Below are 12570 nucleotides of genomic sequence, written 5' to 3' on the forward strand. Positions count from 1 at the left end.
CGCGACGCTGTCGCCACCTGTATGTCGATCTCGCGGCGAATAGCATGGCAGACATTACAAAAAAAGTAACAGAAGAAAAGAAAAAGGGAGTAGCAGCAACTTTGATTACCTGATTTGATGCCGCAGTTAAAGTTGGGTCAAGTTGCTTGGTTGTGCAAAAAAAAAGAAAAAGGGAGTAGCAGCAACTTTGACAACCTGATTTGATGCCGCAGTTAAAGTTGGGTCAAGTTGCTTGGTTGTGGCAAAGTGCATTAGCTCACACTTTATTGTTTTGTACAGAAATGGAACCAATGACTAAGTGGATGCCCTCCCCTGATTTACTACGCTTACTTTGCATTCCGGCTACCTGTTTGTGAAATTTACCCTTGCATACATATTCTAATTCCTGAGTGGTGGTAGTGCTGTTCCTCGTACAACAATATTGTAACAATGATGTGGACTGCCTTACCTTTCGAATAAAACCAAGGTGTAGGTTCTATACACAGCCAATTTAAAGGCATCACATAAGAGTCAATGAAACGACAACTTGCGTTTTTCAAAAAACACACTGGGGACCAAACTTAGTTTAAATTTGGCACAATGTGCTGCAGACAATTCGCCCAAAACACTTCATAAGGCATGCAGACACAGGAATGTTCAATGGATCACCGATACTTTTTTTAGGTGGTGTGTTGACAATAGCTGAATTGTTTTTGTACCACCTTCTCCAGGCATAAAGAGACAGTGCATTCCCATTAGGCGAAGCTAGACCCATTGGATAAAGATATTTACTTCCTCTAAGGGCACTGCATGCAGTTTTCGTTTCTAATAAAACCTTTGCACTTTGTTGAGCATAGGAATCGTCACCACAACTGAGAGCCTACCCTGCTTGATATAGTTTTGATATCAAGACAGTGCTGTGCTTGTAATGTCAGCTCAAAAATGAGACCACCTGGAGTAAAACTTCACTGAAACAAAGTTGTGGTCTGAGATCATCTTTCACTCAATACTAACATTTTTTTGGTAAATTTCAGCGCAATAATGTTTTTGCCCGAACAGCCTCATATTGTTTCCAGTTTATTTTGTGCATATTACCCCTTGCTTCTGCTTCATATATTTTAACACTTGGTGGCTAATGTTAGTCGCACTTGTATCTTATGGCCTAGTTAGTCTGTGAAGTGCTGGATTTGCCATGTGGCTAGCCTTTTAGGCAAGTATGTACTAAGTTCGCCACACGTAGAGCACAAAATTTGGATGAAAGACAAGTGAGGACAACATAAACAGGTACTACGTACATTCAACTAACATTTATTGGTAAGGTACCCTCACATCTATACAGGCAAAATTTGGACAACAGACGGAGGATGGCATGAACAAGTGCTGCTTCCAACTAAGATTTATTGGCAAAGCTCACTCACATACATACAGAAACCATGAGCATATCAGTAAAAAGGCACAAGTTCCAGTGCACAAAACCAAGTTATGCACAAACGCATATTTGTGACACAGCTCCTGCGCTGATGTACAAAATTTAATAACCAGAGATAGCAACGTCAGGCAAAATGCCTAATTTTTTTCTGGAGTCCTAGTCAAGTCTTTTGAACCTATAAGCACAAATTGAAACATATCAGTCAACTGTTGATGATGCCTACAAGGGCCTATTTTTAAGTTCGTGCATATATCAGCTTTTTGGCACTTGAAAATTGCCTTCCTCAGACTTGTTGGGTCCATGTTGTGCAATGTTGCCCCCAAATATAACATCAGAGTCCACTCTTCACAACCTAGACCTGCTATTAATGTACAATAAGACTTTAGAAACTCTTCAGAACCTATGCCTGCTGTCAGTGTACAATAAGATGCTAAGAAATGTCAGAAATTGGTGAATCATGCATATGGATTTCAATGGACACGACAACAGACGCAATCGGAAAAAAACTTGTTTATTTTGTATTTGAAAAGCTTGATGCTGAAGGGAGAACAAAACCTCTCTTGATATGCTCGAAATAGACTATCGCCTAGTTAGTGAACTCGACTCTTGAGGTATTGCACCAGTGCGAAACCCACGGCACTTTAGTTTGGCTGCTGTACGCAGATGCGGCAGCTTATATTTACAAGGCTGCTGCACTTCTCGAGGTTTTTATAGTGAAACTGTTAGCCTCTCATTGCTTGGGAGTTCTCATGTAGTCTGTGTGCAGAAAAAAGGTGAAGGTGAGCTAAAATCCAGAGAGAAAGAAAAAAAATTACCGAAAACCGAGGATACTAAAAATGCCACAAATGTGGAATGTGACACTGATGAAAAAAAAAACAATTGGAGGGCCTGCCAAAAACACAACTGGTTCAATTGAAACCATTTGGAAATGCAAATGATTCCATTTGAACCAGTTGTGTTTTTGGCAGGTCCAATTGGGCCTCCAATTGTTTTTTTCGACTAGGATATATTTTTGAAGTTGTATCATACTTTTTTTCACCTTTGGTACGTAATGTGTGACATGTATTAATTCGTTGCTCTATGAAAGGTTTGAACTGTTTATTTAGTTTGTGCACTTAGTTCACGATTATCATGCGTTGCCCTCAGAGCTGTGTCTTGAGGATTGGCCTGCCTTTCACACCTTGCTCTCGGTTCAGAAGCCCCGAATGCAGCATTTGTTGCATGCCATTTGCAAGCAGAATCCAAACACAGTGTCAAGCATGCCAAGATGCAGAAACGCGGACCACCAACTGAGAAGACTCATCCGACGGCAGCAGCAGTCGCCGCCGTCGGAACTCGGCTAAGCAACGACATTTTGATTTGCAGGTGCGCATTTCTTGTATTTTTTAGTTTACTTTTACTGGTGTTTCGTGGCGACTGCTGCTGCAACTGTTTTTTGCAACTGTTTTTACAACTGTATTCTCTTTGTCGCAATGCCAACCAATGTTGAGCTATCTAAACGCCTTGACGAGATGGAAAGCTCGATCGCTGGAATCGTCGATAACGTTACTAAAAGTGTCATTGCTAAACTTGAGACCGGTTCCAACAAAGTCATTGAAGACCTGAAAAAAGAAATTGATGGTTTCCATGAGAGCATGAAATTTATGAATGAAACCTTTGAAGACCTGAAAGCTGAGAAGGTACAACTGCTTGCCACCAACAAAGATTTGACTGCACGGAACCTAGCCTTGGAGTGGAAGGTCTCCGAATTAGAGCAGTATTCACGAAAAAACAATGTAGAAGTAAAAGGGGTTCCGTTCACTCAAGGCGAGGACTGCCTTGCGATCAACAAAACCATTGCATCGAAAATTGATTGCCCGCTCGCGGAAACAGACATTGACGTGGTGCACCGAGTGCCATCAACGGCAAACTCAAAAAACGTAATCGCAAGGCTTGTTTCTCGCACAAAGAAGGCTGAATTCATCACGAAGGCACAAGGCTCATCTCCAAACCAAAGATATCGGGTTCCATGACGCAGATGCCAAGCCGGTCTACATAAACGATCATCTCACCATGGAAAACAAGCAGCTCTTCTCTAAGGCCCTTGCTTTGAAAAAGGAACATAACTGGCAGTTCCTGTGGACTGCTGATTGCCTCATCAAAGCCCGCAAGACAGAGGACAGTCATGTCTCCGAATTCGTAATGAAACAGACCTTTGCGTCTTCACTTCCTCGGCATAAGCTTTATCGGTCATTGAGCTATGTCGTACATTAGCACTACTGAACTTCGAACCCTAGCATCTAATCTTCATCATTCTGTCATACATTTTAACTCCCGCAGCCTGAGAAAACATTACAATGAATTCGACGTCCTGATATCTTCCGTTACCCAGCCCTTTTCTATCATATGTATTTCCGAAACTTGGCTTGCTGACCATGACAGAAACCTGTACACCTTTCCCTCTTATTCTGCTGAGTATTGCCACCGTGCCACATCTAGCCATGGCGGGTCTGCCATTTTTGTAAAAAATGATATTTCTTACACTCGCAGATCAGACCTTTCATTCAACATTCCTGATTGCAAATCTGTTTGGGTGGAAGTTGATCACTCAACCTTCGAAATTGATGGGAAAAACACAATCTTCGGTAGTATATACAGATCGCCTAGTTCCTCTGTATCCAACTTCTGTGCCGCTCTAGATGGTTTACTGCACTTGATCACCCGTGAAAACAAAAACATTGTTATACTAGGAGATATTAACATTAACCTTTTGGATTTTGAGTCGCCACAATTTTCGGAATATAGCAGTTGTTTTCAGGGCCATGGGTTTGAATCACTCATTAATTTACCTACGCGTTGTGTCTAGAACGTGTTCTAATCCCTCTGACATCACAAATGCTTTCAGCACTTTCTTTTCTGAAACTTCTTCCTTATCAACATCAACGCACACGCGCTTCGCATTCTTTCTTCTTGTACCTGGCAACGCCTATCGAAGTGCGCGCAACAATCATTAATCTTAAAAATACCAGTCCCGGACACGATAAAATTCACGCAACTTGCATCAAAGAGAACGTAGATGTCATAAGTGATATCTTCACTCATGTAGTTAACATCATTTTCAAACGTGCAGTATTTCCCCGTGAACTCAAAAAAAGCTTGATAATTCCTGTTTTCAAAAAAGGCAATAAGGCATTAATGAATACTAACTACCGCCCTATTTCAATTTTACCATTTTTCAGCAAAGTAATTGAAAAAATCGTAGAAAAGCACCTCTCATCATATCTAAATAAATTTAATTTGCTAACACCTAAGCAATTCGGTTTTAGGCCTGGTTTATCCACCATCCTTGCACTGATAGCTCTGACAGACTATATTAAACTCGAAATTGACCAGGGCAAGTTTGTGGGGGGTATTTTCATAGATTTTTCCAAAGCATTTGACACCATTAATCATGACATCTTGGTTTTGAAACTTGGTTTTCGTAACTTGGTTTCGAAACGGACCACCGCTGCAACTATTACGAAGTTTCTTATTTAACCGTGAACAAATTAGTAATATTTCTGGTACACTCTCAGACACTAAAACTACAAACTTAGGCGTTCCGCAAGGTTCCATTCTCGGCCCTCTTTTATTTTTATTATACATCAATGACCTTCCTACCTGTCTCAAATTCTCTAATTGCCTACTCTATGCTGATGACACCACCATCTACTCGTCACACTCATCCATTGACGTTCTTACTACAAACCTCAATATCGATATTAGTGACATTTGCTCATGGTTTCAGAGCAATGGTTTATTAATCAATCCTTCCAAAACTAAATTTGTCGTATTTTCATCTCGTTTGAAGACACTAACTTCTATTGCTCCTGTTTACATTAACTCTGATGCTATTCCACCGTCTGATCAATGCTCATTTTTGGGGGTTGAACTTGACAGCTCCTTAAAATTTATTAACCACATAAACTCACTAAAAAAGAAGATGGCCTTTGGGATCAGAGTATTAATTAAGGCAAGAAATTATTTCTGCCTGCCTACGCTTCTAACGCTTTACTATGCTTTTATTTACAGCCATATAAACTATTGCATTTCATCCTGGGGTTTAACTTACGACATTCATTTAATTCCTTTGAAGCGCATTCAAAACCAAGCCATTCAAATCATGAAGTTTAGCTCTTTCAACTCCCATGTCACTTCTTTATATCGACCCCTAGATCTCCTCCCGTTGGATAAACTTATTTTATATAATCTTGGAATGACCGCCCATAGACTTGTTACTGATAAGAGAGTGCTTTTTATAGTCGGTAGAACTGATCTGACTAACCATAACATAACGCAATTTGCATCACAACATAATTTTTTACTCCGAAAAGTTAGAACAAACTATGGTAAACAAACAGTTGGATTTGCCGCCATTAAATTATGGAATAACTTGCCTATTAATGCTAAAAATCAATTAGGTCGCTCATCTTACAAACAATCCATTCTTAAATTTATCCTCGAGGACACCACCCCCACTTTTCACTTGATTAGTTCGCACCACCTTGATCTCTTTTTTTTTTTTGCTCACTTTTTTTTTTCTTTTTTAATTCCCACCATTTTTTTGCCTCTTTTGTCTTTGCACCTTTTTGTATAACTGAGACGTGTGCTTGCTTTGTGAACAAAGTTATTCTGTGTCAGTGTTATGAAACGTTGCAATAATCTTCACATAAATTTTTTTTAAGTACCTTCTGTTGTGATTGCTTGAACTTTATATTTTAATACTGTTCATTTACAAGAGCTCCCACCGCAGTGCCGCACTTCGGCCCCTCTTTCTGTAATATCAATCCCGATGCACTGTATCCTTGTTATTGATTACAATAAACTGAACTGAACTGAACTTGTAGCATGAAGATGGAACGGGAACAGAGTTATGAACTGAGCAGCTCGGCACCTTACCAGTGGTCTGGTTGCGACGGCGGCTGCACGGGGTAACTTTCAAGAACGTTTGCAACCTAGTTCTAAGGGTTAGTTGCAGACCCTTGTGTGCTAACATTGTTAGCCTGTATACAGTTACTGAACGGTATCATTCCCAATAGCTTTGGTGGCCATCCAGTTCTGTAAGACATGGTGAATCCTCAATTTTTTAGCTGGAACGAACAAATAGCTGCTGGGAAGGGTGAAATCTTTGAGGCGCATTTCTGTCTTCAGAGGCTCCCTGGAAAGCTTGGCTAAGGCAATGGACTGCCTTCAAACACTTTGCTGGTACTAACACCCTTGTAGCCGATCAGAGCATCGCAGCCAAGACGTCAACATCACGCTATACTTGGAACGTGACTTGTTACATTTGGGTGCTTAGTCCACATTCCTGGCAGAAACCATTCAGCAACTTCATACTTTGGCGGCACTCTTCAGCCAGAATTTCAGCTTATTTAGGAGGACCAAAAAAGGTTTGCTAACATCCCTGGACTGGTTCCTGACAGAGCTGCCTGGAACTTAAATCTGTCCTAGATGAAATTTTCAGATTTCCTGTTCTAAAACAACTGTAGAAGGTTCTGAGCAGTAAAAATTCTGAAATTCCAAATCGAAATATATTGAGGTAAAGTAAGGTCCGCAAACTTCAGTAAACATTGAGCATTCTTTTACCACCTATATCTACTGAAAAGAGGCACACCTTGTTGCTGAAAGCAGACCCTGAGCTAGAAAACAATGGTTCTACTTTGTCACTTTTGACAAATAAATAACAAATTTTGATTGTCGTTTGACGAATAAATGACAAGTGACAAATAAATATTTGCAGTTTTACATATATGCTTCAAGTTGACTCAGTTCCATAACATACAGTTCCGCGGGTAGTCTGAGGATTCTTCAAACCATAAGAATACATGCAAGAAACAAAAGCCAGATGTCTTCCAAGGAGTTTGTGGCAAGTCCAAGACCAATAAATCAAAAAACCGTACTGCTTTTTTGCTGTACAACTTCAGCTGAGCACCATTTAGCGTTCAAGTTTTTCTGTGCTCTTCCCCCCCTTTCTTTTCTTTTTTTGCAGGCAGGAAACAAAGAAAACGATGGAGAGAAAAGGGTAGGAAGAGAGGCTAAGGGAAGAGTAAGGAGTACTGATAGCAGGAATGGGCGGACTACACGCAGTGCATTCAGCAGTCGCACAGGTTATCCAGCAGTAGAGTACCTCCACTGCACACGCTGCCACAAATTGTCTTGGTTCCACAGCACGTGATCAGCATCCTCCTCAGCAATGAGGGCTAGACATGGGCAGCAACCTAGATCAGCCAGTGGCGGTCCTTTAAAGGGGCCCTGCAGCACTTACCATCAACTACTCGGAATGTATTGGGGGATAAAGTTTATTGTCCCAGCAATCTCCTCCCGCAAGAATTATGAAAATCCGTTCGCTATCACCGAAACTACGCACAATAAGAAATCGCGCATAATTGTTCCCTCTCAACTCGACCGTGGACAACGCAACGAAAGCTGCGCGCTGTCTCCAGGAGAAGGAGGCGGCTCGCGCATTCTCTTACGCGGCCTTCGATATATCACATGCCAGGGAGTTTTCTCCTTTTCTCCGCAACGTGGAGGGGTCTATTCCCGGTCTGGTGCCACAAAAAAACAGGCATGGCTGCCTGCTCGCAAGTACGCGCTCGGGCTGGTAGGGCATTTTTGAAGCAATAAACGTTTGTTGTCGAGTGGTCTGGTTGAAAGGGAAGTAGTGAGCTCATCACTCAAACTCCGTGCGCACTCAAAACACAAAACAAACGGCAAAACTGTGCAAACAGGTTCAGGCATAGATGAGGTTGGTACACAGCACCGACAGCGGCGGATCATTACAGGAAATGTGAGAAATGAGCCGCAAAGTTGACCAGTGACAGCCAATCAGACAGCCATGGCCTCAAAGACGTCGTTCAGGCCATGCCAGAGGTACATAATGAGGAGAATTGAAGAGAGTGCGGTTGGTGTTTTCGCATCTTTCGCAGCGATTTGCGTGCTCACCGCTTCACGTGCACGTGTAATATCTGGCTCAGGTATTCCTGGTAGTGTAAGCTAAACGTCGCGCAGGTTTACTTGCACTACTCACAGTGTGTTGCAGGGTCCCTTTAAGTCTAGATTGCAAAAGTGTGAGGACCACTCCACTACAAATATCTGGAGAGGAATTTCCTCCTCCCGCCAAACAAATCAAGGAAGGGGGCAGTTGAATCAGCAAATTACAGGGCAGACATTTCTGAGCTAAAAAAAAAATGACACGACCAGAAGGCAGTGACTTTGCAAGGATTCAGGTTAGGCGGGCGGAAAATATTGCTGGAAAAGTGATGAGGAACATTCAGGATGTGTCCTTGCAATCACTGCATAGAAATCTCGTACTGTGAGCATGAACTTGATGGCAGGCTCAAAGCATATTCCTGTTCCAGTGCTTCACTGCGCTGATTGAACTAGTGTACATGTGTGACCCTGTGTTGTAGAGCGTTTACAGTTTTGACAGCACAACGTACAACTTCGAGTTCCAAAAGCAATTGGAGCGCTGACTGAATGAGTACAGGTGACTTCTGAGATCTCAATCGGTCAGGCTTGCGGAGGTGACTGTTCCTTCTCTCAATGGACTGGCTGCTTTCACATGCAGCACAAAGTGGGCCTGAGAAACAGTAGTCATGGGTGCATGACACCATGGAGGGTGTTTTGGTCAGGGGAGGCTCGCCGTAAAAGTCAGTATACAGCTACGACCACTCACAACAGGATGAACTTGGCTTCTTTGCTCCGACTTACAAAGTCCGTGGTAATGATGAGCTGGGAGTGTTCCTGCACTAAGGAAATAAAGGGACACCGAAGTACCGCGTCAGTGCAGATGACTTATCTGTTAGTATCCTCGCCTTGTATCGCCAGGTAAGGCAGTCGCGGCTGCAGACTGGATCACCACTTGCTGAAGCAGTCTGCCCTGCGGGGTGCACAGCTATTACAAGTTCTAAAGGAGCCATGCAGACAAAATGCAAGTTTGTTTTATTCGAGAGATTTTGTGTTTTATAGTGCCCCAAGCGCTTGTCCGGAAGCAAACGATACTTTTTTCACTGCAAAAGTAATCAATTTTAGTTAAAATTTTGATTTTCCCGCCAAATCGTGTTTTAACAACGTCTGCAATGACGTCATAAAAACGGGTCTTCAAGCTAGACTTGGTGTGAAGCGGACACTTGTTTACCGTTAGTCAACCTAGATGGCGCCACCATACTGCAGCGGGCCCGTTTTACACCTTTGCTTTGTTTTTGACCGTATTTGTAGCTGGCTTGTTTTTGTTCAGGGACAAAACAATCGTTTCAAGAAACAGGGTGCTCGCTTGACTAATATGGTCCCGTAAAATGCCATCGCTTACGCCAATCGGCCAGTGTTGTCTGAAACAACCCCCCAAGCCATGCTCCTGCGTACGAGGAAACCATTGGGCCCATCCACTAGCATGTGCAGTACTATTATGCATGCAGTCAAAACCACCCTACTGATTTTCCAATCTGTTAAATGAAAACAGACACACAATCAGTAGCTAGATCCTACAGTAATGGTAGCTCACGACAAGCATCACCGACGGAGCTATCTCCACAGCACCTCCTATCGTCGTAGTGTTCATCTACTTCCCTGCAAGGCTGCTCTGCACTGGCTGCAAGTTACATTCTGGTGGCTATGGACTGGAATCGTGCACACCCCATATTCTTTTTTTCAATGTTTTTGCAGCAAAGGAAGCCACCGTTCCCTGGTACTTAATGGCACCTAGACAGGCCTTGAGCACTGACTATAGATATGCCTGCTGCACTCAGCTGCCAGAGCTCGGGCCGTGGCTTTGCTTCTGGGCGAGATAAGGCCAACTGCCCTCCTGAACTGGGCGGCCCCAGATTTGCGTACTACCGCAGTGGTAGTTAATAAGCTCCTTCCAGTAGTTCAAGACTTGGACGGCACAGACATGGAGCCAAGACATGGAGCATGTCATGGTCGACGACGATGATGAAACATGAGAACTTGTTTTTATGATTTATTTTTTTTAAAATAGCAGCCTAATGGCAGAAAACTGTGAAATAAATGTGCTCAACCGCAACTGTGCACACCTTTCCCTCCCTGTCCAAGTTTAGCATCCAGGGAATTCAGTCACAGTATTCGTGGCCCCCCACAGCACACCCACACGATGCAACTTATAGGTATAAAGCCCAAATTTAAGCGTCTAAAATTTTTGAAATTTATGCCCATTTATGCAAATTTTGAAATTTACGTTTTGTCTGATGTCCTAATTGTTTCAGCCTTATAAGACATCAGTGCTGAAGAGGCTTCCCTTGCCACCATCTGGCACGGCAGCCCATGCAACGGTTTGTCCTCCAAGCTCAAGGATGACGATGGTGGATTGTCAAGATAGTGTACAAGTGTTCGACCACTGTCACTTAAATGTGGCACACAGCACACATGATCAGAGGCTCACTGCTTTAATTAAATTTAAAAAAAAACTCTTTAATATGAATTGAGATTTTAACTCGCGCTTTTACTGAGCTTCACTCTACTTGTCATAAAGGGAAAAGATATGTTGAAAATGATTATGAGCGTGACAAAGGTACGTAGGAAATCGGTGCTATGTAATACAGCCACCAGAGGTTCTCAGGACCTACAACACATTTGCGGCATATACACGAAAATTAATTTAAAACGGGATTTCTAAAAAAGCACGTTTGCGCCTGCGTGTCAAGCGTGTGAGAACATCGCTAGCACTGTCTACGTAGGCGTGTTCATAAAGTGTATCTCTTGTCGGTTGGTGTAAGTTGCCGAATATTTTGCCCGGGTTAATTGCAAAATTACACAGTTACTAACCCGCGCCTCCAGAACTTCGTATCCGAAATGTGAAGGGTGGTACCTCGTGCGTTTTGTTCAGACTTTCTAGACGATCCTGAGACATGTTTGTGCCGGTCAAACCATTGGACGCACCACTCCGCAGCAGCCGCTTCCGACAAGGCACAGCGGATTACGCGTGCCTGAAGTGGACGCCTCGGTGTCATTTCGCAGGTTGGCGAGCCAAGAAAAATAGAATATTTGTTCCAACGACAGGACGGACGCGGTGGGAGCCTGAACAGCTGAGCAGCTAGACCATGACGTTTCATGAGAACCGCTGGGCGCTACCGAAAAGCGTGCTGTTTCGCGCGTTGATCTGATACGCCTTGCTTCATTTTATGGAAGGGTTAAGAATGTCAGAGCTTTAAGAAACTGTCATGCGTTTGTAGAAACACACCTGTTAATGCTGACCAAGCGTGCAAGTCGATCTTGCGTTTGTAGATACTCATCTGTCGATGCTGACCAAGAGCGTGCATGGCGATCACTCGTAGCGTAAAAACGTAAAAACAGGGCGCCGCCATTTGCTTATGCAGCTGCCATAACAACGGCGGCGACAACTTTGCAAAGCCATTGATCAGCTTTAACAAATTTTAAGCAAAATATATTTAAATATGAGCTTTATTTAAACGTAGATTGTTAATTTAAGCACTAGTATAATAAAGGCGCCGGACATGACGTTAAGGTCACATGGGGTGCGTTTAGGTTTTTTTTTTTTATTCTTTATTGCCTTCTTTGACAGGATGACAAAACAAAACCACGGCCGCTGGATGAGAGCGCACGCAATGCGCCTTTCATCCAGCGGCCGTGACAAAACACACGTAACTGATGATGTGTACACTCAATACTCAATACAAACACTAGAACTGCAGCCCTTCTTGGGCAGGCGGGGTGATTTCAATATTCTTTCATTACCAACAATGCTTCAATCGTGGGTAGCCACTCTGGTTTAGAGGGCTGAAGTTTCTGTATCTGCACAGTACTGTCGGATGAGTCTGGCATCTGGGTCGGAGTGGCCAGGTTCGTCGTGGCCGGTCCCATGTGTCCCATTTTGCTACAACATGCTTGACAGAGGATACCTTGCATATGCTGTCTGCTGAAGTGTGCACGAAATTCAAGTCCCGTCATTTACTCGCTTTACAGAGCTTCTCGGTCGAAAGACGACAGAAAAGAATTCTCGCATGAGCTTTCTCACGTGATTAGCTGCGAACGCAAAAAATGAAAACGTCACGAATACGACACAAGAGCTTGAGCCAGCCATCCCTGTTCTGTGAGCCAGCGCGTGGGAGATGATGTCGTTTTTGTGCCCAAAGACGACAGCATGTGCTTAGTTGATTGGCTGTGGGCGCAGA

The 12570-nt window shown here is 43.1% G+C and overlaps 1 long non-coding RNA gene across 1 annotated transcript; it reads right to left on the reverse strand.

The window, feature by feature from the left end:
• Positions 1–1357: 1357 nt before the first annotated feature.
• LOC144155866 (uncharacterized) lies at positions 1358–11721 on the reverse strand. Its single transcript, XR_013319667.1, has 2 exons — positions 11619–11721; positions 1358–9305 (listed from the first exon to the last, which is right to left on the reverse strand). It is a non-coding gene; the product is annotated as an uncharacterized LOC144155866 (long non-coding RNA).
• Between the last annotated feature and the right edge of the window lie 849 nt (positions 11722–12570).

Source organism: Haemaphysalis longicornis, unplaced genomic scaffold, assembly GCF_048455015.1.
Source record: "Haemaphysalis longicornis isolate Haplotype H1 unplaced genomic scaffold, Haemaphysalis longicornis Haplotype H1 scaffold_1, whole genome shotgun sequence".
Lineage (NCBI taxonomy): Eukaryota > Metazoa > Arthropoda > Arachnida > Ixodida > Ixodidae > Haemaphysalis > Haemaphysalis longicornis.